Source organism: Thamnophis sirtalis, unplaced genomic scaffold (genome assembly GCF_051295495.1).
Source record: "Thamnophis sirtalis isolate CommonGarterSnake01/CBP01778 unplaced genomic scaffold, rThaSir2_p1.2 scaffold_9, whole genome shotgun sequence".
Lineage (NCBI taxonomy): Eukaryota > Metazoa > Chordata > Lepidosauria > Squamata > Natricidae > Thamnophis > Thamnophis sirtalis.
In genome coordinates, this window is record NW_028261389.1 from 53,525,448 (window position 1) to 53,551,415 (window position 25,968).

At 41.2% G+C, this 25,968-nt stretch overlaps 1 protein-coding gene across 25 annotated transcripts in view; it reads right to left on the reverse strand.

The window, feature by feature from the left end:
* NRCAM (neuronal cell adhesion molecule) overlaps positions 1-25,968 on the reverse strand; it is a 134,004-nt gene that overhangs the window by 106,296 nt on the left and 1,740 nt on the right. Inside the window, exon 1 of one of the 25 annotated variants that reach the window (XM_087723580.1) lies at positions 20,849-20,970. The exons of the other annotated variants lie outside the window; for them this stretch is intronic. The gene's annotated coding sequence lies outside the window, so the exon portion shown is untranslated. Of the gene's footprint in view, positions 1-20,848; positions 20,971-25,968 lie in introns of those variants that run through there. 25 annotated transcript variants of the gene reach the window in all.

Here is a 25,968-nt window from a genome sequence, read left to right on the forward strand (position 1 = left end):
ATTAAGGAGGGAGATGAATGGAAAACAACATTTAACACCCCTCTTGGATGCTATCAATTCAAAGTGCTATATTTGGGCTACAAGTGGCCCCTGCAGTATTTATGCAATTAATAAATGAAGTGTTGCAGGAGCATCTATATAAGAGCTGCATAGTCTATATTGATGACATTTTATTATATTCTGAGACCAAGGCAGAACATGTAAAACTAGTTCGGGTGGTTCTGAACAAACTTCGCTCTGCAAAACTTTATGCTAAACTCTCCAAATGCGAATTCCACCAAGAAAAAAATTGATTACTTAGGATACCGCATTTCACACCTGAGCATAGAAATGGATCCTTCGAAAGTGCAATCGGTACTTGACTGGGAACCACCCAGAACACGCAAACAGTTGCAAAGCTTCCTGGGATTTGCAAACTTTTACCGGCAGTTTATCCCTGCTTCTGCCCAAATTGCTCTCCCCATCACCAAGCTCTTAAAAATGAAGGGGGAGGAAAACCTGAAATCAAAGCAGCCTTTGAACTGGACAATGGAATGCCAAGTGGCATTTGAAAAATTTAAACGACGGTTTTTGGCAGAACCAATCCTAAAGCACCCAGACACAGAGAAACCGTTCATCATACAAGCAGATGCTAGCGATGTGGCAACAGGAGCCGTCCTACTTCAGAAAAATGAGGAAGACCAATTACAACCATGCCCCTACATATCCAAAAAAATTGAATGAATCTGAGCAAAGGTGAGCCATTTGGGAGAAAGAGGCTTATGCAGTTTGATGGGCTCTTTTAACCTGGAGACATTACCTAGAGGGGAGTAAGATTCCTTTTGAAGTCTGGACAGATCATAAAAATTTAGAAGCCCTAAAGACCCCAAGGAAACTCTCTCCAAAACAAGTACGATGGGCTCAGTACTTTAAACGGTTTGAATTTACGCTCAGATACCTTCCGGGGGGGGGGGAGTTTCCTGGCAGATGCAGGAAACTGCAATACAATAGTATGAAGCCAAACGTAATCAAACCCATGATACAAGACAATCAACTAGCCGCTAGAATAACCACCAGATCCCAGGGAAAACGAGACACTCTGGAGGACAATGACACCACCCAAACTTTTAAACAAGCTTTAACCACCGATAAGTGGTTTTTGAGCCACAAAGACAGCTGCCTGATGAAAGATAACCTAGCTTGGGTGGGAGGAAAGTTGTATGTTCCAGCCAGCCAAAGACTGTACTTAATGGAAAGGTGCCATGATTCCAAACTAGCAGGACACTTTGGTTTTGTAAAAACTTTACATCTAATTAAAAGGCAATTTTGGTGGCCATCACTAAAAAAGGATATAGAGAGCTATGTAGCCATCTGTCCAATTTGTGCGGCAGCTAAAAGATGCTAAGGAAAAATGCCATGACTGTTACAGAAAGTAGCCGAGCCCTCAGCACCTTGGAAGGAGATAGCTATGGATTTTATTGTCGAACTACCAGAAAGCACAGGGAATACTGTCATTTGAGTCGTAACAGACTTGTTTTCAAAAGACACATTTTATACCATGCCAAACGATCCCAACTGCCAAAAGTCTAGCCACGTTATTCCTGATACACATTTATCGCCTTCATGGAGCCCCACAGAGAATCAACTCCAGCAGAAGGGTCCAATTGACCTCAAAATTTTGGGGGGCATTCTTAAACTTACTGAGCACCATCCAAGGACTGAGCTCCAGTCACCATTCGTGCACCAATGGTCAAACTGAAAATCGGAAGATGTTCTAGAACAATACCTAAGATGTTTTATTAATTTTCAACAGAACAACTGGGTTGATCTTTTACCTTTTGCAGAAGTGGCCTTCAATAACGCTGTGCACTCAAGCACTGGGTTCACCCCTTTTAGAGTAGCAACAGGCCAGGAAATCAACCCCATGCCTGAACTACCCACAGAGGAACCCACCATCCTCTCACTAAAAGAATGGATAGACAACCTACGAAACACATGGCCAGTGGTTAGATTAGCATTACAGGAAGCTAGAGAGGCTTTCAAAACTCAAGCTGACAAAAAAAAAGAGTAGATCCCAAACCCTTCCATGTTGGAGATATATACCTATCGACAAAATTCCTGAAGTTGTGGCAACCATCAAAGAAATTAGGGCCACATTTCATCGTATCTTTCCCGATCACCAAAGTTATCAACCTAGTAACAGTAGAATTACTCTTGCCAAAGACACTCAGGAAAGTCCATCCAGTGTTTCACATTAGTTTACTCAAACGAGAAGTAATCTCACAACTCAGATCACATGCAGCTACACCTCCTGCTCCTATCATGATAGAAGGCGAACAACATTTTGAAATTAAGGAAATCCTGGACTCTAGGACCCACACGGGGAAAACTCAATACTCAGTTGCTTGGAAGCATTTACCTACATCCCAAAATAAATGGGTAGAGAAACACCACATTAGGGCCCCTGTCCTATTGAAAAAATTTCACTCTCAATACCCTGATAAACCTTGTTAAAATACTATGATGCAATTTCTTTTCCTATTTTTTCACAGGTGGATCTCTCCTTTTTCTAAATAACGGCAACATGTCAGATCCCTAAACGTGATACTGCCATTCAATTGGGAGGAGGGGAGCCTCGGAATTAAATCATTAGCTACATTTGTAATAACTGAGTTTTACAACTTTACAACCGGGAGACTAAAGGAGGGATGTTTATGATAGCTATGTGGGATATCTTACTTTAATGTCTAACTAGAGATAGATTTAGGTTTTGGTTTATTGACATTTGTATGCCGCCCACTCCTAGGGACTCTGGGCGGCTCACAGACAAGACAAGGGATATATTTAAAAATTAAAATAAGAATATAATCATTAAAATTACACAACATGCATACTGCTTAAAGTGGGGCTGGATACTAATCAACAGCCCCAGGCCTGCCGGAACAGCCAGATCTTAGTAGCTTTACAGAAGGCCGGAAGAGTAGTAAGGGTCCGGATCTCTACGGGGAGATTGTTCCATAGGGCCGGAGCAGCTACAGAGAAGGCCCTCCCCCGGGGAGCCGCCAACCAACATTGACCGGCCGATGGCACCCGGAGGAGGCCCAATCTGTGTGATCTTATTAGTCGCTGGGAAGTAAAGGCAGGAGGCAGTCTCTCAGGTAACCAGGTCCTAGACCATGTAGGGCTTTAAAAGTAACGACTAGCACCTTAAAGCGTGTCCGGAGACCAATGGTGAGCCAGTGCAGCTTGCGGAGGATAGGTGTAACGTGGGTGTACCTAGGTACACCCACTATCGCTCGCGTGGCTGCATTCTGGACCAACTGCAGTCTTCGAACACTCTTCAGGGGCAGCCCCATGTAGAGCGCGTTACAGTAATCCAGTCTTGAGGTGACGAGGGCGTGAGTGACCATCCGAAGGGCCTCCCAGTCCAGATAGGGGTGCAACTGGTGCACCAGGCGAACCTGGGCAAAGGCCCCCCTGATCACAGCCGACAGATGATGTTCTAACGTCAGCTGCGGATACAGGAGGACACCCAAATTGCGGACCCTCTCTGAGGGGTGTATAATTTCACCCCCCAGACTAAGAGATGGAATGTCTGGACCATCCTTGGGAGGGAGCATCAATAGCCACTCAGTCTTGTCGGGATTGAGTGCAAGCTTGTTCGCTTCCATCCAGACCCTGACAGCCTCCAGGCACTGGCACATCACTTCAACTGCTTCGCTGAGTTGGCACGAGGCAGACAGATACAGTTGAGTATCGTCCGCATATTGATAGCCATGGAAACATGTGTTTTAGTTTTAGTTTTAGGTTTATTGGTTTTGTATGCCGCCCACTCCCGAAGGACTCCAGGTGGCTCACAATAAACAGGGAAGGGAATAAATAAGACAATACAAACAATTTTAAAATCCACAACAGTCACAATTAAGACGGGGCTGGGTGCTTTAACAGCCCCCAGCCTGCCAGAACAGCCAGGACTTAGTAGCTTTACAGAAGGCCGGGAGGGTAGTAAGGGACCGGATCTCCATAGGGAGCTCGTTCCAGAGGGCCGGAGCAGCAAGAGAGAAGGCTCTCCCCCGGGGGGTCGCCAGCCAGCATTGGCTGGGAGATGGAACCCGGAGAAGGCCAAGCTTGTGCGATCGAATTGGTCTTTGGGAGGTAATTGGCAGGAGGCGGTCTCTCAGGTGCCCAGGTCCGATGCCATGTAGGGCTTTATAAGTAACAACTAGCACCTTGAAGTGAGTCCGGAGACCAATGGGCAGCCAGTGCAGCTCGCGGAGGATAGGTGTAACATGGGTGTACCTAGGTGCACCCACAATCGCTCGTGCGGCTGCATTCTGGACTAGCTGAAGTCTTCGAACACTTTTCAAGGGCAGCCCCATGTAAAGCGCATTACAGTAGTCCAGTCTTGAGGTCATGAGGGTGTGAGTGACTATCTGAAGTGCCTCCCGGTCCAGCTAGGGTTGCAATTGGTGCACCAGGTGAACCTGGGCAAAGACCCCCCTGGTCACAGCCAGGTTTTATTGACTCCCAGGGCAGAAGAGTTAAGGAAGCATCTTTACACTTGTGTATTGGTCAGAATCTGTATTAGGACAAAGGGGAGGGGTCATTATCAGTTTAATCCCATTTGCATGGCCTAAAGGTTTTCAGATGCTGCTTTGTTTCTAATGGTTTCCATCCTGCCTGATTAAAGGTTCCTTTTGAAATAATCCATTTCAAGAGTCTTTACTTTTTCAAGTTAGGAGAGGAATCATTACATTTACATTAAATTATAATCTAAAAGAAAATTTCTATAAGATGATGTATCATTGGTATTTAACACAAGATAAGCCATCTAAGATGTATAAAGGCATGTCAAATGAATATTGTAAGTGTAAAAGAAGGGATTTTTTATCATCTATGGTGGATATGTGCTAAAGCAAAAAAAAATTGGGAATGTGATTCATATTCTAATACGGAAAATTTTGAAAATGGAAATAAAAATGAAACAATATTTTTTCCTTTCTGGGTCTAATGGAAAAAGACGGAGTTGGAGAAAAAAATTGAAACTTTGTTACTATATATGTTGATAGCAGCAAGACTGTATGCATAAAATAGAAGGACACTTCAATTCTTAACATGGACGAACGGTTGCAGAAGTTGATAAGAGTTGGCTGAAATGGCAAAATTGACCGTGGCACAAAACCGCGCTCGTCAAAATAGCGGTGATAAAACCGCATCGCTAAAGCCGCGACGTCATCACCGCCACGACAGAAGGGCGCTTTAAAACAGCGCGGCGGCAGAAAGCCGATTTAAATTAAGGTAAGGGTTAGGATTAGGTTTAGGGTTAGGGTTAGGTTTAGGGTTAGGTTTAAGGTTAGGGTTAAGGTTAGGGTTAGGTTTAGGGTTAGGTTAGGCTGAGTGCTTCAGAAGTCGCGGATTTGCCCTCCGCCCTTATGTCAGAGCGGTAAGGTCGCATTTGCTTTAGCAATTCGGACGGCGCGGATTAGCACTCGTGCTTATGTCTCCGCGGATAAGGGCTTTGCGGTATTGTGGTGGAACCAAATTGACTATTTTGATTTTCTAAAAAAGGATATAAATACTTTTATTTCCACATCAAGACCACTTCTGAACTTTGTACTTGAAGTGGAAAAGAATGAAACTTTGATTTTGTGTTTTACCAAGTAGATTGATAGATCTTTATAGAAATGATTTGTTGGAGCCTTATTTTACTGCAACAGAGAAAGTAGGAAGTCAATGTTTCTTTTTCTTTCTTATCCTCCCTTACTTCTCTTCCCTCCCGCTTTGTTCCTATTTACTTCCATATTTTATATCTTATTTTATAACCCAATAAAAATATTTGCAAGCATTGACTTCATTTAGTAATCAGGAAAGAAACCACTGGACTCCATTTGAATTGAAATCAAGTGTACTTTTACTAATTATAAATGAACAGTTGCAAAGCAAAGCTGAGTCTGGTTAATTAGGCGCAAAAGTGGATAATATCAAGTACAATTCAATCCCCTCCACTTGGCACCCCTGTACATAGTCCAATTATAATGCACGCAACTGTCAGGTGGGAGATAACTTCAAAAAGTCTCATCAGGATGGAATGCCGGACAGTTAGCCTTGGCGGGAAACTCCCTTCTTCCACATGCGCAGTAAGGTGGTCAAATCAGCTACTAGAAACTTCCTCCAGCACATAATGATTCCCCTCCCAGATACCATGCCCCCCCTCCCTGTTTCCAAAGATAGTTTTATTTTCCATTTTCATTTTCTTACAGTCACACATATACTGTACAGAACCGGGGCCATATAACGTTAAACAATAAACACAGCCATTCCTCTTGTCAATAATACCCCCCAAAATAGAAACCCAATGTACCTCTTCGACCCTCGATACACCCTTTCTTTCGCCCCCCTCCAACTTTCCATCTTCCCACCATCATTCCCCTCTACCCTACTTCCCCTCCCCCTTTACCACACCTCTCTCCCAATACACTCCCTCCCTTCCTTCTCACCCTCCCTTCAATCCTTTCTCCCATCCTCTCTACTCTTTCTTCCTTCCCTCTACTCCTCCCTTCGGTGTACTTCTACTATCTATTAATATATTCAGCTTGTCCTATTTTTACACTGGAATTAAAGAGCAACAGTATACAAGTGCAATCGTGTTACTTTAGTATCTAGCACATACTATATATCCCCCCTCCCCCCTAAGACCCCACCTCCCTCCCCCCCCGACTTCCCAGAGCCTGTACACGGTGTAGCTTTTTAACAAACACAGTCTAAAATATATTAAGGCAAAGGAAATTTAAAAAAAAGAAAGTCAATAACATCTCTGCGTTGAACTCAGCTTCTTGCTGTTGCACAAACTTTAAGCAGTTTAAATTATTCCTAATCTTAAGCATAGGCTATCTGGAATTTCTTAGTCCCGTATTTGTTTTGTGTATAGTCAATCCATTTTTTCCAGTCTCGTTTATATCTCTCATTTGAGTGGTCTTTAAGATATGCCGATATTTTAGCCATCTCGGCTAGGTTTGTAACTTTCAATGTCCATTCTTGAGTTGTAGGCAAGTCTTCCTTCTTCCAGTATTGCGCCACCAACAGTCTTGCTGCCGTTATTAGGTGCAGAACCAAGCTGGTCTCTACCGCTGTAAAGTCAGTACATATACCTAGTAAAAATAACTGAGGAGTAAATTTTATCCTTCTTTTAAAGATATTTTGCATGATCCACCAGATTTTTATCCAAAATGCCTTAACCTTTTGACAAGTCCACCATATATGAAAATATGTAACATCGAGAGAACCACATCTCCAACATTTAGGCTGTACATTTGGATACATAGAAGCCAGCTTTTTAGGATCTAAATGCTATCTATAAAACATCTTATAAAAATTTTCTCTCAGGTTTTGTGCTTGTGTAAATTTCACATTTCTTACCCATATTCTTTCCCACGTGTCCAACATTATTGGTTCTTCAATATTCTGAGCCCACTTTATCATACAATCTTTAACCAATTCTGTTTCCGAATCCATCTGTATTAGTACATTATATATCCTCTTTATATGCATTAAGCTTTGATCTCTTATTTGTTTAAACAAATTATCCTCAATTTGGATAAAACCAGTTTTTTGGTCTATTTTCCACCTGGCCTGTAATTGGCCATACTGGAACCATGTTTGAACTACCTTCTCCTCTTTCAATACCTCTAAAGATTTTAGTTGTAGGACCCCCCTTTCCAAAGTGAGAAGTTGTCTGTAAGTGGTTCTATCGTGTTTTTGTTCTATATTCATATTTTCAATTGCATGTCTAGGAATTGCCCACATGGGTAACTTATCATTTAGTTTATGTTGATATTTTTTCCAGACCCGCAATAAAGCATTTCTTAAGATATGACTTTTAAAGTTCTTATCCAATTTTTTGTTGAATAACAAGTAAGCATGCCAACCATATACCAGATCATGTCCCTCGATATTCAGTATTCTATCATTGGTTAAATGGGTCCAATCACTAATTGCGGATAGCGCCACTGCATTATAATATAATTTTAGGTTAGGTAATTTCAAGCCTCCTCTCTCGCGCACATCTTGCATTATTTTCATCTTTACCCTCGGTTTCTTTCCAGCCCATACAAATTTGTTGATACCCTTCTGTCATTCTAAAAGATTCACATCTTTTTTAAGTATAGGTAGCATTTGAAAAAGAAATAAAAATTTTGGTAAAATGTTCATTTTCACTGCCGCTATCCTACCCAGCAAAGATAAGTGCAATTTCTCCCATTTTTCATCTCTATCTGTATACTCCGCCAAAGTGGTTCATAATTATGCTTATATAGTTTCCCATTTGAGGCTAAAATATTGACCCCCAAGATATTTGACTTTTTTAACTACCTCACATCCTAGCATCCCTCCTAGTTCTTCCTTTTGTTTAGTATTCATATTTATACCTAATATTTTGGTTTTTCCTAAATTTATTTTAAAACCAGACACTTGACCATATTGATTAATCGTGTTCATTAAAACCATACTAGATTCCTGCTGTTGTTCCAATATTATGACCAAATCATCCGCAAAAGCGTGGACTCTGTATTCTTGCTGCCTAATCTTGATCCCTTTTAGACCATCCAAGCCCCGTATTTTATTCAATAATACTTCCAAAGTTATAATGAACAATAGTGGGGACAAAGGACAGCCCTGTCTTGTACCTTTTCCGATTTGAAAAGAGTCTGTTAAACTTCCGTTGACTATGATTTGAGCTGTTTGCTGTTGGTATATTGCTGTAATTGACTGTAAAAAATTATCTCCTATCTGCATTTTTTGCAATATCTTCAACAGAAATTGCCAATTAACTCGATCGAAGGCCTTCTCAGCATCCAGAAATACGAATGCAGCAGGGATTTGGTTGTTCTTTCCCAAATATTCTAATGCATTAATGATTAGTCTAACATTACTCTTCATCTGTCTCCCCTGTATAAAACCTGTTTGGTCGGTATGTATCAATTGTTGAATAACCACCATTAACCTATTTGCTAGTATTTTAGTAAAAATTTTATAATCTACATTAAGTAATGAGATAGGTCTATAATTTTTTGGTTGGGTAATATCTTGATCTTCTTTGGGTATCAACGATATAAACGCTGTCTTCCAAGATGGGGGCACTTTACCTTCTGTTTGAATTTTATTAAATAGTTCTCTAAGAGGTTCTACCATTTCTAACTGTAAGTTTTTATAGTAAACCGCTGTCAAGCCATCTGTGCCTGGCGCTTTCCCTAACTTTAGTTGTTTAATTACCTGCAAGATTTCCCCTGAGGTTATTGGTTGGTTCAACTTTTGCCTGTACTCTTCTCTAACTAGGGGTATTTTCTCTTTATCTAAGTATTTGTCTATGTCTAAACCCTTAATTTTGTCCCCTTTATACAATTCTGTAAAGAATTCCCGGAATGCCTTTTGAATCTCCTCCTGTTGAAACACCTCCTTCCCTCTATAAATCAATCTGGTTACATTTCGAGTTTTCGTTTCCTAATCTGATAAGCCCGGTTTATTTGCGTTACAAAAAGTATTGTGTTTTGCATATAATAAACTAGTGGCTACCTGATCAGAGATCAACATATCAAATTGGGATTTTAATATAGTAATTGCTTCCTTAACCTTTGTATCGCCTGGATTCAATGTTAACTCCAACTCCTTCCCTTTAATTTCCTCTTCCAATTCTTTTCGTTTCAGCCCTTGTTTGTCTATGTATTTTATTTATATTCATCAGTACTCCTCTCATATACCCTTTGCTTGCATCCCATACAAATTCCATAGGTGTAGTCTTATTCATATTCAGAACAAAGTATTCAGATAACAATTTTTTACAATCATTAATGTACTTCTCATATCTAAATAAGTTTTCATTCAGCCTCCAAGACCTTCTTGCCTGCACTATCCTTCCCAATTCTATCCAAACTGGGTTATGATCCGAAAGGACCCTCGCCGCAATCTTTGTCTTCTTCACCCTAGAAAGTAAATCATTAGTGATTAGTATAAAATCAATCCTTGAAAAGGATTGATGTCTATCAGAAAAGAAGGTGAAATCATATTCCTCTGCGTTTCTTTCTCGCCAAATATCTCTCAATTCAAAGTCGTCCATCATGTCAAAAAAAGGTTTGGGTAGCTTAGCTCGCATTTTAGTATTAGGGCGAGAGGTCTTCTTATCTCTTTTAGTGTCAATCACACCGTTCCAGTCACCCAATAGTATACAAGACTTATAGTCCCACTGTACTAATTTAGCATGAAGATTTCTATAGAATCCATATTGCTGTTAATTAGGAGCATAAATTCCCAAAAGTAATGTCTTTTTCCCTTCTAAGACTAGGTCTAGCGCGATATATCTTCCAAAGGGATCTGCTTCAATTAGTTCAGTCTTAATGTTTTTTCTTAAGTATACAACTATACCATTTTTCTTTTCCGTAGCAGAGGTCACAAAATGTTGACCAAGTTTGGAATTAAACAAATATTTTTGATTGGTTGATTTGATATGAGTTTCTTGTAGACAAATTATATCATTCTTGAATTGTTTAAGATAGTGGAATATTTTCTTTCTCTTCTGTAGAGAGTTCAGTCCATTGACATTCCATGTCAAAATCTTAGTTGTCATCTTTGGTTGCCTGAAGCTTTTTTAGAGCCTCCTGCATGGCCTGTTTAACCTTTGGCCTAGCTCCTCCCATGGCTTCTGAGCTTGTTGCTGTAACTCCTTGATCAATGGCCGGTGATTGTTGAGGTGGTTGCATTGTAGCTTGTTTTTCCATTCGTCTGGTGGTCATACGGCTAGGTCTTTGTTCCATGGCAGCTTGCCCTTCCGGGAGGGGAAGATGGTGCGTCTTGTCTGGTAGTTGTGTAGTTTGCCGTCTATCTTGTCCTTCTTGTGGTCTTTCTCCAGATCCAGATGGTGCAGGGTGTCCCACCTTCAAAATATTGTGATAGAAATCTCGGGCTTTCCATACAGAGTTGAGACGATATCTTTGCTTGTCAAGTGTAATTATAATACCAAATGGCACATCCCATCTATACTGTATCTGACGGTTTCTGAGTTCTTCCACTAGAAAAGCATAATCTCTCCTGGCTCTTAGCATTTGAGGTGGTATTTCTTTCAAGACAATCAAATCCTGGCCGGCGACTTGAAGCCTGGTGTTATAGGACTCTTGTAATATCATGTTTCTGAACTCTCTTGTGGCGAAGTATATAACTACATCTCGGGGGAGTTGCTTTTGTTTTGCCGCCCATGAATTAACGCGATAAATTTTATCAATTTGCCAGTCAAAATTGGACCCCGGTCGTCCCACCAGACGGTCAAAAGCCTCTGAAAAAATCTGTTTCAAGTTCTCCTGTTTATCCTCACGCAACTCCCTGACTCTTAATGCGAACTCCATCTGCTTGTACTGTATCATAATAATCTGTTTTTCAGCGTTTTCAACTTTTTGTTGGACCACCTCAGTTTTGGATGTCAAGTTGGTATTAGCTTCATTAAGAACCTCTAAGTTATCTTCAATTCCAGAAACATGTTCTGTCAGTACGGTTACCAGTCCCAGCATATCATCGTTTATTTTGGCAATCCTAGTATCAAGTTTATCATATAAGTCCGCCTTAAACTCTTTTAATTCGTCCTTTATCTCCTTAATCTCCACTCTGAATTCTTTGAAGGTTTCCAAAAAAAGTTCTTTCGTTAGTACATCTCCAGTAGGGGGCAACTTTGTGCCAGGTATCGGAGATGTGCTTCTGGGAGGAAGTTTCCCCCCAGGAATTAATTTTGATGCCATTATAAGTCTTATCTATGGGCAATTAATCAAGCTCTACTGGCTCGCTGTGCAGCTTACAAAAAAAAAAGAAGAGTGTTAAGTCACCCCTTTTTTAGCTCTTTAGGATTTTTCAAAGGATTTCAAAAGAAAAAAGAAAAAGAAGAAAAAGCATTGTAATGAAGCAGCTCAGCATATTCAGTGCCGTCTTTGACTTCTCTGTATCAGAAATAACAAAGTTGATAAGAACAAAGTCTTGTAAACTCTTCAGAGAAGTGAAACTAATTAATAAGAAACTGCTGGCTGGCTGTTCCTCCCTTTGAACTTTTATCACTGCTTTTGCAGAAGAATTAGGAATGTGGCATTGTTACGAAGAACGCACAATCGCCATTTTAGGAGCCAGTTTCTTTTAAGAAAAAAAAAACTAAGTACACGAAGGAAGCTCTTGTAAAAAATGAAGCTAGGATTTAAAAAAAAAACAGATAAGGTTCTCAGATACGTACTCTGCTTGTATTAAATTCAGATAAATAGATCAAATATTGTCCTAAGTGGAGGTATCTTACTTTGAGCCATGAAGACGACGGCTAGGTATTTCCGGCACGGAGATAATGATTCAGCCTTGGCTGGCCCCCCTTCCCTTCACAGCCGAAAAGGCTGCAAACTTCAAAGGAAAAGCTCTTGCCAGCTGGATCTTCTCTCCCCCTCTTCTTTGCCTGAAGAGTGAGGTACCTGCCAGATATCTAGGCAGATAACGCAACCAGAAACCCGGGGGCAGCTCTATTAAGCTGCCGCCATCAGCAAAATCCCGCCCAGGAAGTCCCCCCCTCCCCGTTTCAATGACAGCCGAAGCAGCAGCAAAGCAGAGGCTGATATCCGGCCCTCCTCCAGAAAAGGGTGGTCAGACCTGCAGAAATGAAAAGAACACAAACAGACAACAAGACACGAAAAAGGGAAAGGGAGAGGGAAGAAAAACAAGAAAAAGAAAAAGGAAAATTAGGAGAATGTCCAAAATCAGGGCTTGTCAGGATAAGCAGAGTAGAACTTGCGGAGCAGACGAGGCGCCCAAACATGGGACCCATCAACCCATTCAGTGTGAGAAGGTGGGAAATGCTTCCAAGCCACCAGGTACTGGACACGGTTTTGGCGCTTACGAGAGTCTAAAATCTCACGGACCTCGAAATGTTGCTCACCCTCAACCAAAAGCGGAGTGGACGGAGGAGGGAGAGGCGGCCTCAACGACGAAGTGCAGACAGGCTTCAGGAGGTTAACATGGAAAACAGGGTAAACCCGTTTAAGGTCCTTGGACAGCTGGAGCCGGACAGAAACAGGGTTGATGATTTTGACAACAGGAAACGGGCCAACATACTTGGGCCCCAATTTCTTCGACTGCTGGGGTGTTTGAAGAAATTTAGTGGACAAATACACATAATCACCAACCTTGTACTCATAAGGCTTAGTCCGTTTCTTGTCAGCCTGTTTCTTATGAGCACGGTGCGCAGCATCTAGAATCCGCAGAGCCAAAGGCCAAATGCGCCGAAGGCAGTCACTCCACTCGGACAGCGAAGATACCTGGGGCTGTTCACGGGGAACCTCAGGAATGAGCACAAAGTCCTGGCCAAATACCACATGGAAAGGAGTGAAACCAGTGCTGCTATGCACGGAATTGTTGTAAGCCACCTCTGCATGCGGCAACAAATCCACCCAATCATCTTGCTGGTAGTTGATGAAACAACGTAAATATTGTTCTAGTACAGAATTAGTCCTCTCACAAGCCCCATTAGTCTGAGGGTCGTGGGCGGAGCTTAATCCCTGGGCAGAGCCAATACGCTTCAGAAACTCCTTCCAGAAAACGGAGGTGAACTGCACACCTCTGTCCGATATAATGCGGTCAGGCACCCCATGTAAGCGGTAAAACATCTTAGCAAGAGACTTAGCAGAAGGAATCTTGGAGCAAGAAATGGACCTGTTTGGAGAACAAGTCGGTAACAACCCAGATAACAGTGTGTCCCTGACTGTCAGGAAGTTCGACAATGAAATCCATAGAGATCTCCTTCCAAGGGGCCACTGGGCGAGCTACTGCCTGGAGCAACCCCTGCGGCTTTCCCGGTGGGCGTTTAGCAGCAGCACAAACAGGACAACTGGCAACATATTTTTCAATGTCCATTTTCAAAGAGGGCCACCAAAACTGTCTCTTGACAAGGTGGAGCGTCTTGACGAAACCAAAGTGCCCCGCCATTCGGGAATCATGAGCCCGTTGAAGAACAATGAGTCTAAGAGACGCAGGAACGTATAATTTCGTCCCAATCCAAGGCAATTAATCTCTCATGGTGCATTCATTCACGTGCTGCCGGAACCAATCATCATCAGCGAGGGCTTTTTTCAGATTGGAAAGAAAGTCCTGAGACATCTCTACCTTAGAACACGCTTGACTCCTAGTAATAACAGGAGCAGCAAGGCTCATCGCGGGAATGACAGGCTGGACCACACTGAGTTTAGAGCAGTTGTATTGAGGAAGTCTGGATAAAGCATCAGCCATAAAAAATTTTCCTCCTGGAATGTATTTCAGGGTAAAATTAAATCTATTGAAATGTTGAGCCCACCACATCTGTTTAGGAGAAAGTTTTCTGGTTTCTCAAAGTTTCCAAATTTTTATGGTCAGTCCACACCTCGAAAGGGTGCTTGGCGCCTTCTAGAAAATGGTGCCATGTGGCCAAAGCCCAGCGAACAGCAAATGCTTCTTTCTCCCAAATGACCCAATGTCTTTCCGTGTCAATTAGTTTGCGAGAGGTGTATGCGCAGGGTTGTAAATTACCTTGAAGCAACACAGCCCCCACAGCCACGTCATTGGCATCAGCTTGAAGCACAAAAGGTGCGTCCACATCCAGGTGTTTGAAGACTGGTTCTTCCGCAAAAAGCCGCTTTAACTTCTTGAAAGCAGCTTCACATTCCATGGTCCAATCTAGCGGCTTGCTAGGCTTGGGTTTCGTCCCACCTTTACACTTCAGAAGGTTAGTTATGGGAAGAGCTATCTTAGCAAAAGAGGGGATGAATTGGCGATAGAAATTAGCAAAACCCAAAATTTTTGCAATTGCCTGCGTGTACGAGGGGCCTCCCACTCGGTGACCGCTTTTACCTTAGCGGGTCCATTTCAACGCCCTCGTGGGAGATGCGATAGCCCAGGTAGTCAACTTTCTTCTGATGGAATTCACACTTGGACAATTTGGCGTAAAGTTCAGCTGCCCGAAGTTTCTTCAGTACAGTTCGAACCAGCTTCACGTGTTCTTCATGTGTTTCCGTGTAAATAAGGATATCATCTAAATATACGATAATGCCCTTGTAAAGATGGTCATGTAAAACCTCATTAATTAGCTGCATGAAGACCGCTGGCGCCCCCTGTAGGCCAAACGGCATTACACGAAACTGGAAACAGCCAAGGGGACAGTTGAAAGCAGTTTTCCATTCGTCCCCCTCTTTAATTCTGACTCTATAATATGCCTCCCTTAAGTCCAACTTAGTGAAGATGCGGCCCTTCCCCAGTTGGGCCAGCATGCCCTTCATCAGTGGCAACGGGTAGAGGTTCTGAGATGATATCGCGTTCAGGTTTTTAAAATCCACACATAATCTCCGGGAGCCATCTTTCTTCTCTCTGAATAGTACAGGAGCCGCTAACTTGGGTCTCGCCGGTTCAATGAACCCCCTCTCCAAGTTCTTATCGATGAATTTTCTCATTTCCTCTATTTCCCTAGGGCTTTGGAAGCTTCACCCCAGGCAAAATATCAATGGTGCAATCAGTGGATCTGAGGGGGGGGGGTAATTTATCAGAAGATTTTTCACTAACCCCCCCCCCCCCCCGAGATCCCAATACTCCTTTGGAATTCTTTCTTCCCCTTCGATTCTCTCCTGCCCCCTGGCTGCCAATGTAGGGCTAGTTGCGGCAGAATCTGGAGTCTCAACCTTCCTTTCAGGGAGTATGTTTGTGCGAATTTGTAACCAACCCTTTCTCCAGTTAATGCGAGGGTTCCATCTATGAAGCCAGGAGAGTCCCAAAATAAGGGGCCGGTCCATCCCAAGTGCCACAACAAGTTATTAACTCCCGATGGGTCCCCATTTTCATCTCTATGGGCTCAGTAGAAAAATGAGCAGGACCGCCTCCCGCAATAGAACCATCAATTTGGCAAAAAAAATAGGGGTTTTCAAAGTCCTCAATTTTAAGCCTAGTTTCTCCACCATTTCAGGGCTTATCATGTAGCGGGAACAGCCTGAATCAAGGAGAGCTAAAAGTTTCTCAGTTGCGCCAGAAGATGGCACTCTCATCTCAATTGGGATAAGCATAGGGCCAATTTTGGAACTTACCCAGCGATGAGAGTCCTCCTCATCCGATTCGTCAGACAAGCTGGGGCTCCGGCTGGAAGTGCTGGGGAACATTCTCAGCAGCGAATGCAGCCTCCTTTCTCTAGCCTGGAGTTTTCACTGCCTTTCCCTCTCTCCGGGCAGGTGGGGCGTTCTGAGCTAATTTTACACGGCAATTCACAGCGCGATGGCCTTCCTTCCCACAGCGGAAACAAGTGAAAAGCTTGGCTTTGCCTGCGAGACCTCCTCTGCCCTCACTCCTGGGGTGGAGGGGTTTTTTTGGGACTGCTGGGGGGGATTTCTCCACATCTCCTTCTTTCATGCATTGAAGCCTGGCTAAATCCAACTCCACATCTGCGGTGTGCTCATACCAAACAGTTAATTGACAGGGAAGGCGTCTGTTTATGCACTGTTGGTATATTTTTTCATTCAATCCCTCAGCAAACTGATCCAGCAAAGCCTCTTCCGACCACCCCCTCATATAAGCTGACAACTCCTGAAATTCCTGGATATAATCTGGCACAGTTTTGTCTCCCTGCTTCAGAGCCATAAATTTCAGGTGCCCGTGTCTTTCGGTCAAAGGGTCATCAAACCTCCTTCTCATGGCTGCCATAAAGTCATTAAAATTCCTCAGGAGAGGGCAATTGCATTTGTGTAGGCTAACCATCCATTCGGCTGCCTTTTTCTCTAAAGCCATCAACACCATCCTCACTTTCATTTCATCTGTCTCCAAATCAGGTCCATAGATTTCCATATAATTCCAGACCTGAATTATAAACAACCCAAGACTTTTGGGATCTCCATCATATTTTACGATTAAGGGAGGAACGTTTGCCATTCGGCGTCACCTGGGGGCCCCCTCTGCTCTTTGAGTGACTCTAGCTGGAGGGGGGGAGGCTGGTTCTGGGTTTTCTTGCGCACAACCCCCCTCGGCCCCTTCATTCTCCCTTAAACTATGCATTGAGTACCTTTGTTCAAATTCCTCTGTCGGCTCCCTTTCCACTGCTCTCTCACAGTTTTTGCGTTCAGTCCATGCTTCTTCGAGAAGTCTCATAGTGTGGGAAAGCTTGTAATCTTCTTCTCCAGTGTCACCCCAATCTGCTGATTTTTTCTTTGGCCTCCTTCTCGTAACTCCAGCATCCAATTCCTCAGGCTCCTCTTTTTGTCCCACACCCCAAGTCCATCTGGGACGAACGGCAGGTTCTCCCACTCTTAGTTCGGCCAGCCTTTTGGTTAAAGATGGTCCCGCCACTGCCCCCTCCTCTTCCTCCTGGTCACTTACATGCAAAGACATTTCTTTTCTTCTTGTGAGGGCACCCCCCTCGGTAGGTTTTAGCTCCAGGATGGGTGCGAAAGGAGACTCAGCTTGTTGTCAGCATTGACTTCATTTAGTAATCAGGAAAGAAACCACTGGATTCCATTTTGATTGAAATCAAGTGTACTTTTACTAATTATAAATGAATAGTTGCAAAGCAAAGCTGAGTCTGGTTAATTAGGCGCAAAAGTGGATAATATCAAGTACAATTCAATCCCTTCCCCTTGGTACCCCTGTACATAGTCCAATTATAATGCACGCAACTGTCAGGTGGGAGATAACTTCAAAAAGTCTCATCAGGATGGAATGCCGGACAGTTAGCCTTGGCGGGAAATTCCCTTCTTCCACATGCGCAGTAAGGTGGTCAAATCAGCGACTAGAAACTTCCTCCAGCACATAATGATTCCCCTCCCAGATACCATGCCCTCTCTCCCCGTTTCAATGACAGCCGAAGCAGCAGCAAAGCAGAGGCTGACAATATTAAACTGACAAGACTGTACTGAATTAATTGGCAGCTGCTCTATATTGTCTTTGTTAAAAACATCTAACAAAGTATAATGCTAAGCTGAGGTTATCTTTAAAAGCCAAAGTACAAATCACTTAGATCACATTTATAGTTTGTTTAGATCTAATTCTCTTTTTAAACAACAAAACAAGTGGTGGTGAAATAAAAGCTAAAGTTACACAGCTGGGATTTCCAGATCATTTCATTCTTCTTCTCAGGATTGCAACATTTGCAGCAAATAGGAACTTCAAGGAAAGAACAGTGGGGGGTGGGGGGGCAGCAAGTGAACAAATCAGCAATAAATTGATACAACAATTACACTTTACACAATCCCAATTTGTGTTTGGTTTTCATTCTCACAGGAGTGTTTTGTTAAAAATGCACTGCTATTTTAAATAAAATTAATATTAAGATCCCCATCTTAGTTTAATTCTACATAACAGCACAATCCAATGCACGTTTATTCAGAAGGAAGCCCAACTACATCCAGGGAAGTTTAAACATTAAACGGAGTTCAGTTTAAGATTTCAGCCACATTTGATTTAAAATGAGCAAATATTGTGGAAAAGGACATCTAATTTAATCTTATACATATGGATAGATCTCACTTTTCCTGTTCCCAATTAGTCATAGTGTTAAATGAGCTATTTTTAGGATATTTAAACTAAATTAATAAATATTTAAACATGATAGCCCTTATTCTCCCAGCACATGCATCAGTGGGAGTTTTTAATAAGAGGGGGACAACCTTTGAGGCTTTAAATGTTGAGAATTCCTGCATGTTCCATAATATTAAAAATGCGACTTATCTCAACTTAATTAAAACTTGCTAACTTGACCATTTAAAATGCCAATTCTTTTCTGGAGTTATTTTAAGAAACTATCAAATCAAATGGTAAAAATGCTCTTTTCATGTCAAATATAGAACAGCCCTGAAACATAGAAAATAGAAAGCACATCTGAATCCAAATCATTGATGAAGATGTTGAAGAGTACTGGGCCTAAAACAGAGCCTTGGGGTACTCCATACTTCCCTCCATGTAGGTGCAGTTCCATTGAGGACTACATTGAGTGCGGTTGGTCAGCCAGTTACGAATCCATCTGGTGGTGATGATGTCTAATCCACATTCTTCTACTTTATCTAGTAGTAGGTTATGGTCTACCTTATCAAATACCTTACTGAAGTCCAAGTAAACTATATCGATGGCATTCCTGTGGTTCACTAATTTTGTCACTGTCAAAGAATGCAATAAGATTAGTCTGGCATGATCTGTTTTTGACAAACCCATGTTGGATTTTGGCTATTACTTTGTTTACTTCTAGGTGTTCACTAATTCGATGCTTTATTATCTTTTCCAGAATCTTTCCTGGATTGAGGTCAGGCTGATAGGTCTGTAGTTTCCTGGATCTATTTTTTTCCCTTTTTTGAAGATGGTTAGGTTAGGTTAGGTTTATATTGGTCTATTTCTTTTAAATAATTTGAATCCTTCTAGCTGTATGTTCCATTTGTGGGTTTCATCCCACCAAGTTTCTGTAATGGCAACAATATCGTATCTGCCCTCATTTACTTGAATTTCTAAGCATTAAGCAATTAATTGAATTAAGCAAAGGTTGAAATATATGGAATATGGATAAACATGATATTGATATTGATGTGGGGAGATTGTGAAAAACATGACAATAAAATGGAGTTGCTAACTGGTTGGATATAATTAATGGAAAGACAACTAAACAAAGCCCAAAATATATGAAATGTGGATAAATATGAAACTGACATGGGGAGGCTGTAAAACAGAGGTTTGCCATTTACTTTTATACATGATAATTAAACTGAGTGGCAAATTGACTGGAAACAACAACAGAAGGGCAACTAAGCATGGGTTAAAATATATGAAACATGGATATATAATACATAGAACTTTTAAGATGTTGAAATAAAGTGAGATGTTTACCGTTTGTTATTCTATACAATAGATTAAGGGAATTGAAATGAATATTGAACAGCGAGGTTTGCCATTCATAGACAACTAAAGGTAATCTAATCCAAGACATGGAAAAATTAGAGAGGGAACATGAAATACTCTTATAGTATAGTACAATATTTATTGTCATTGTAATTAAATACAACGAAATTGGTTATAATGGGAAACTATTGAGACTTAAAGGCAGAATCACAAATTGGGGGGCGCGTACAGATGTATAATTATATAAAGATAACAATGAGAATAGCTGGGAATTGTAACCAGGTCCACATCTCGACCAAAATTAGGCTGGGGGGGGGGGATTTAAAAGTACAATGACTATATATGTATACTTTTTTGTTCTGTTTTTCTTTTTTTTAAAAGGAGAATATATGTTTAAAATTAAATATGTACATTGAAAAGGAACTATGAATACCATCAACATAAAATGGAGCTTGCTCAGAATCTGAAATACACCAAGTAAGTGAGGTGAAGAGTGGGAAGAAAAGGAGAGAGGTAAGGGAAGAAAATAGGGATAGGAGAGAGGGTAGGAAGGGGATAGAGGAGAAGAGAAATGAGGAGTGGAAAGGGGAGAGAGGAGTAGGAGAGAGGAAGGGGAAGTGGAGAAGGGAAGAAGGACAGAGAGAAGAAAGGAGGTAGGGAGGGGGATGAGAGAGGGAGAAGAAAGTGAACGCACAAATATAGTGTATGGAGAGCAGAAGAGCCAATAACTGTTTTTTTTTCTTTTTCTTTTGGGGAGTTGATGGTAAGATGAATTGATGTAAACATTTAATAATGCAATACGATGTATTATACTATATAATCATATACATGTGATTATATGTTATGAAAATGAAAAATAAAAAACTTTATGGAAAAAAAAATCTTAATAGTTCTTGGTTGGATATCAAAAACAAAGTAAAACTCAAACAAACAAAGCAAAGGTAAGCATCAAACCCGCCAAAAGTATAATAATATCCATTATTACCAGTAATTCATTGACATTTAAGATTTTTTTGGTTTAGAAGTTAAGGTGCTGGTCTAGGAACCAGAAACTGTCAGTCCTCATCCTGTTTTAGCCATGAAAACTGTCTCGGTGACTTTATATCTCAGCCGAACCCAGGGCTGTTGTGGGAAAAATAGGATGAAGGAGCATTATTGCCTTGAGTTATTTTTAAACAATAATAAAGGCAGGATAAAAATCAAGTAAATCAAGTAATAAATAAATTATATCCCTATTTTATACTCTGTATCCTATCACAATGCTGCTCAATCTCAGCAACTTGAAAACATAGAAACATTAACTGCCAGAATTCCACAATCAAATATGTCGGGTAAGTCTAGTAGAAATGCACACAATTTAAAATTGCTAAGGTTGTAAAACAACGCCCATTATATTGATAAGGCAGAATGGATAAGAATGTAGGTACTATAACAGTCTGAAACAAAAACATCTGATTGTGTAAATGGACACAAGGCCTCATGTCTAAGCCACATCTCAATACTTGCTACACTTGCCATATTTCTTGTCAAATAGCTAGATGTTAATTATAATGCTCTATCATAAAATAAATCCATGCCAATGATGTTATGTTCATATCATATCTTTTAAAACTGTAATAGATATAAAAATTTCAATTCAGTAAATGCACTCAGCACTCAAACTAAATTTTCATTCAAATTTCTACTTAAGACTTGAATTCCTTTTCAGTGCTCTTTAACCCAGCTCTGCTCCCTCCTTCACTGAAAAGGGCAAAGACAACAGCCCAGCAAGTGGGACAGGGAAAACAGACTTCTTTTGTTCACTTTTTTCCTTTCAGTTTTCTATTGAGGTAAATAAGTGAAAAGCTCAGTCAGCCTTTAGTGGTTCTGAAGAAAGCGATGCAGCTAGCCTAAATGTACGCCCACATCAACATAGAACAGTGTCATGAAGCTTGAAAGACATCATGTTAGCCTTGCAAAGAAAACTTTTCAAGGAAAATTGATAAAGTGGTATTTACACACATATTATCAGTATCAATCATATTTGATGAAAATAAATTTTATTTTAAATTACATCTTCTGATATTTTAAAATCTGCATGCAAATCTTAATGCATACAGATGCATTAAATATAAATATTTAATCTGTACTGTATATAGATTATGACATGTATATTCTTTTTTCAGCTTACACAGCTAAAAAACAGACTTTAGTTGAATTTTATTAGCTTGATAATGCAAACTAAAACTTTAAATTACCATATTTCTCAGAATATAAGATGCACCTTTTTTCCTCAAAAAAGAGGCTGAAAATTTGGGTGCATCTTATATAACGAATACAGCATTTTTTGCCTCCCAAAGCCCCGCCCCCTTCACCAAAATAGCCATGCATATCCTTATGGAGGCTTTCAGGGAGCTTCTGGGGGCTGGAGAGGGCAGAAATGAGCAAAAAATGGGCCGTTTTTTGCCCCCCCCCAACCCCCAGCACCACTCTATAAGCCTCCATAAGGCTATGCATGAATTTGTTTTTAAGAAAAATGGGCCCATTTTTGCAAAAAACAGGCCGTTTTGGGGAGGTTTGCAGAGTGCAAAAAACTTTTTTTTCCTTTTGGAAAGCTCTTTAACTGATTGATGAGAATTACATTGATCAAGTGCTGTGCCAGCAGAAAAGAAGTCTTAGGTGCTGCAGATTGTCAGCGATTTCCTTCTCCAGCACATGGATAAATACACCTGGAAACATCTACTTATCTACCTACTCTCTCTCTCTCCCTCCCTACTTACCTACTGCATTTCTCTCCCTCTCCCTCTCTTTCTCTCTCTATCCCTCTACCTACTTACCTACCTATCTACCCTCTCTCTGTCTCTCCCTACCTACCTACTGTATTTCTCTCTCTTTCTCTCCATCTCTATCCCTCTATCTACCTACCTACTTTTTTTAAAAAATTGCCTCTTCAAAACCTTGGTGTGTCTTATACTCCGGTGCGTCTTATACTCCAAAAATACGGTAAGCCCCATCATCTTTTCTAATGTTATTGGTTCTTACATTCTATCCTCTCAATTACAGTATATATTTAAAATCTGACAATTTAAAATAATTATACTATGTTAACTCTTGGAGCCTTAATGAACAATCACTTAAACATGAGTCAGCAATGTACACAGCAGCTAAAAAAGGTAATACAACCCTTTATTGTATAAACAGAGGCATAGAATCAAAATCACATTAAGTATTAGTACCGCTTTATAAAACCTTAGTAACCCCACATCCAGTTTGGGTCACCACATTACAAAAAAGATGTTGAGAGTTTGTAAAAACTGCAAAGAAGAGCAACTAAGATTATTAAAGGCCTGGAGACCAAAATATATGAAGAATGGCTGCAGGATAGGGGTTGGCTAAAAAAAAGAAGAATTAAGGGTGACATAATAGCAGCATTCCAGTATTTGAGGGGCTGCCACAAAGAAGAGGGGGTTAAATTATTCTCCAAAGCACCAGAGGACAGAACAAGAAACAATGGTTGGAAACTAATCAAAGAGAGAAGCAACCTGGAATTAAGAAGAAACTTCCTAACAGTGAGGGGACAACTAAACAGTGGAACAACTTGCCTCCAGAAATCATTGGCACTCCATCACTGGATGTTTTTAATAAGTTTTCTGAAATGGTATAAGATCTCCTGCTTGAGCAGGGGGGGGCTGGACTAGAAGAACTCCAAGGTCCCTTCCAGCTCTATTCTGATTATGATATTGCTGTTAACATGTTATCCATAAAGTATATTTCATGCATTAGGCATTAAGTAAATGATATAAGCAGTATGAATCATAAGATTGGTTCCAGACATTCCAATACAACTACCAACCAGATTTCTACCATGTTTCCCTGAAAATAAGATCCTGTCATATATAGGCTCCAAAAGATGGATTAGGGGTTATTTTTGAAGAAACATGGTATCAGCCTCATCAACCCAGATGTGTTCCCCCCCCCCATGCATGCAGAAGAGGCAGCAAGCACAAGAGGGGCAATGGTGTCTGGCAGCAGCTGCAGCCAACCAGCCCCTTGGCCAGCACATTCTGGGGGCTGCACAGCCCATGTAGGGCAGGTGAGTCGCAGTGCTGCAACCACCAGGCCGTCCAAGCACCAGGCGGAGGCAGAAGAGCAGGGAAGAGGCATGTGATCCAGCCCACCGGACACATCACATGGCTGCCTGTCCAGTCATGGCCACAGGCAAAAACAGTGGGACGGTACCCCCTCCATCCTGTCTGTCTTTGCTTGCCTGTAGCTACAACAGGTCAGGCAGCCACGCGGTACGTCCAGTGAGCCAGAAGGCGTGCCTCCCCATACCACTGCCTCTGCCTGCTGCTGCTGTTGCCACGAGGAAAGACAAGGCAGGTGGCGAGGCAGGGGGCATCAAGCTGCTGCCCCTGTGCACTTGGCCTCTGCTGTACAACATCGTCCTCCAGCTCTGCTACACACTCGGAATGAGACTCCTGTGGCCAGCCACCCACTCTGCCCCATCGTCTGTCTCTGCTTGACAGTGGCTATGATGGAGCAGGCAAACCCAGGGCCCATATGGCAAGCCAAATTGTGTGCTTCTCCCCGCGCCTCTGCCTGCTGCCTGGAGGGCTGGCCTGGCAGTTGCAGTGGTCAGACTCACCTGTGGTGTGATGGCTGTGCAGCCCTGGAGTGCAACAGCCAAGGGACCAGCAGGCTGAGGCCAGACACCGTTGGTGTGCAAACAATATTTTCAAATGAACCAAAGCATAATGGGTATGCACATTTGTTGCATAGGGGTATGTGTCATGCAAGCTTTAACCTATTACAAAAAATGGCTGATCTGGCTGTAGGTTTGAATGTAAAAGATTGTGGGGCTTATTTGGAGGGGCTTATTTTTGGAAGTAGGGCTTGTATTACAAGCTTCCTAAAAAAATCATGCTAGGGCTTATTTTCTGGTTGGGTCTTATTTTCAGAAAAACACAGTATGGTTAAATGGTGTTAAGATATTTAATAGTTGGAACGTTGGACAATGAGTAAGAACACACAGTATAGTTAATTGGTTAAAGAGAGCTGGCTACTGTATGAGGGAATCTTAGCTGTGATTGGTTGCTGAATGTAAAGGGGGAGTTTCCTTGTTTCCTGTATTTTTCCTGTGTGCTATGTCTTCTCTCTGTAATTTGCCTTCTGATGTTGTGTTGATTTACCTGATGATTCTCCTGTTTGCTACTTATTTATTGTAAATATATTTATTTACATAAAACCATAAGTTCTTATCAGCGTTTCTGACTCCATTTGGACACCGGCTGTGCAATTCCCTGACAGGTTATAAGCCCAGAATACATACATACATACATACATACATACATACAGTACCTTTTATTGTACATACATACATACATACATACATACATACATACATACATACATACATACATACATACACGGGTACAATAAAAGGAAATGAGATGTAAATTGTAAACAGTGATTTGGAAAGAAGGATAGAAAACTTTGTTATTAAATATTATGGATGTTTAGCTAGAATAGGACATAAGGATTTAGTCTCATTGGAGGATTTTAGAAATAATAAATGAAATGCCAGTATGTGGTTATGTATTAAATCTTGGTATATTTTATGAGGAAGGATGTTTAAACAACTATAGTCAAATGAAAATGGAGGTATGATGACGGTAACATGTATAAATATCTGAGTTAAAATACTTGAGTTAATATGAATTATGCTTGATGACTGTGGAAGAGATGCACGAAGGTCTTTTGTAACCAACTGATACACTTTCTACAGTATGTAAAAAAGGAAGATTTTATGTGTTGTGTTTGTTTTGAAAATAAAAAATAAAAAAAACTTTAAAAAAAGAGAAAGCAAAGAGACAGAAGAAAGAAGACACCCTGATTTCTGTGGTGAAGGCAAACAACAAAGACACTAAAGACATTTAGTTGTTGGACAGTGGGACAAGTGAGCATATTGTAAATAACCCAAAACTTTTTTCTAGTCTGGGACCAGCTGCCTAGGAATATATAATCATTCTTTTGTGCAAGGGCAAGGAACTGTATATGTACCATGTATTGGTAGATCATTCGATAAAGTTTTATGTGTACCAGAATTAGATTACAATTTGTGAG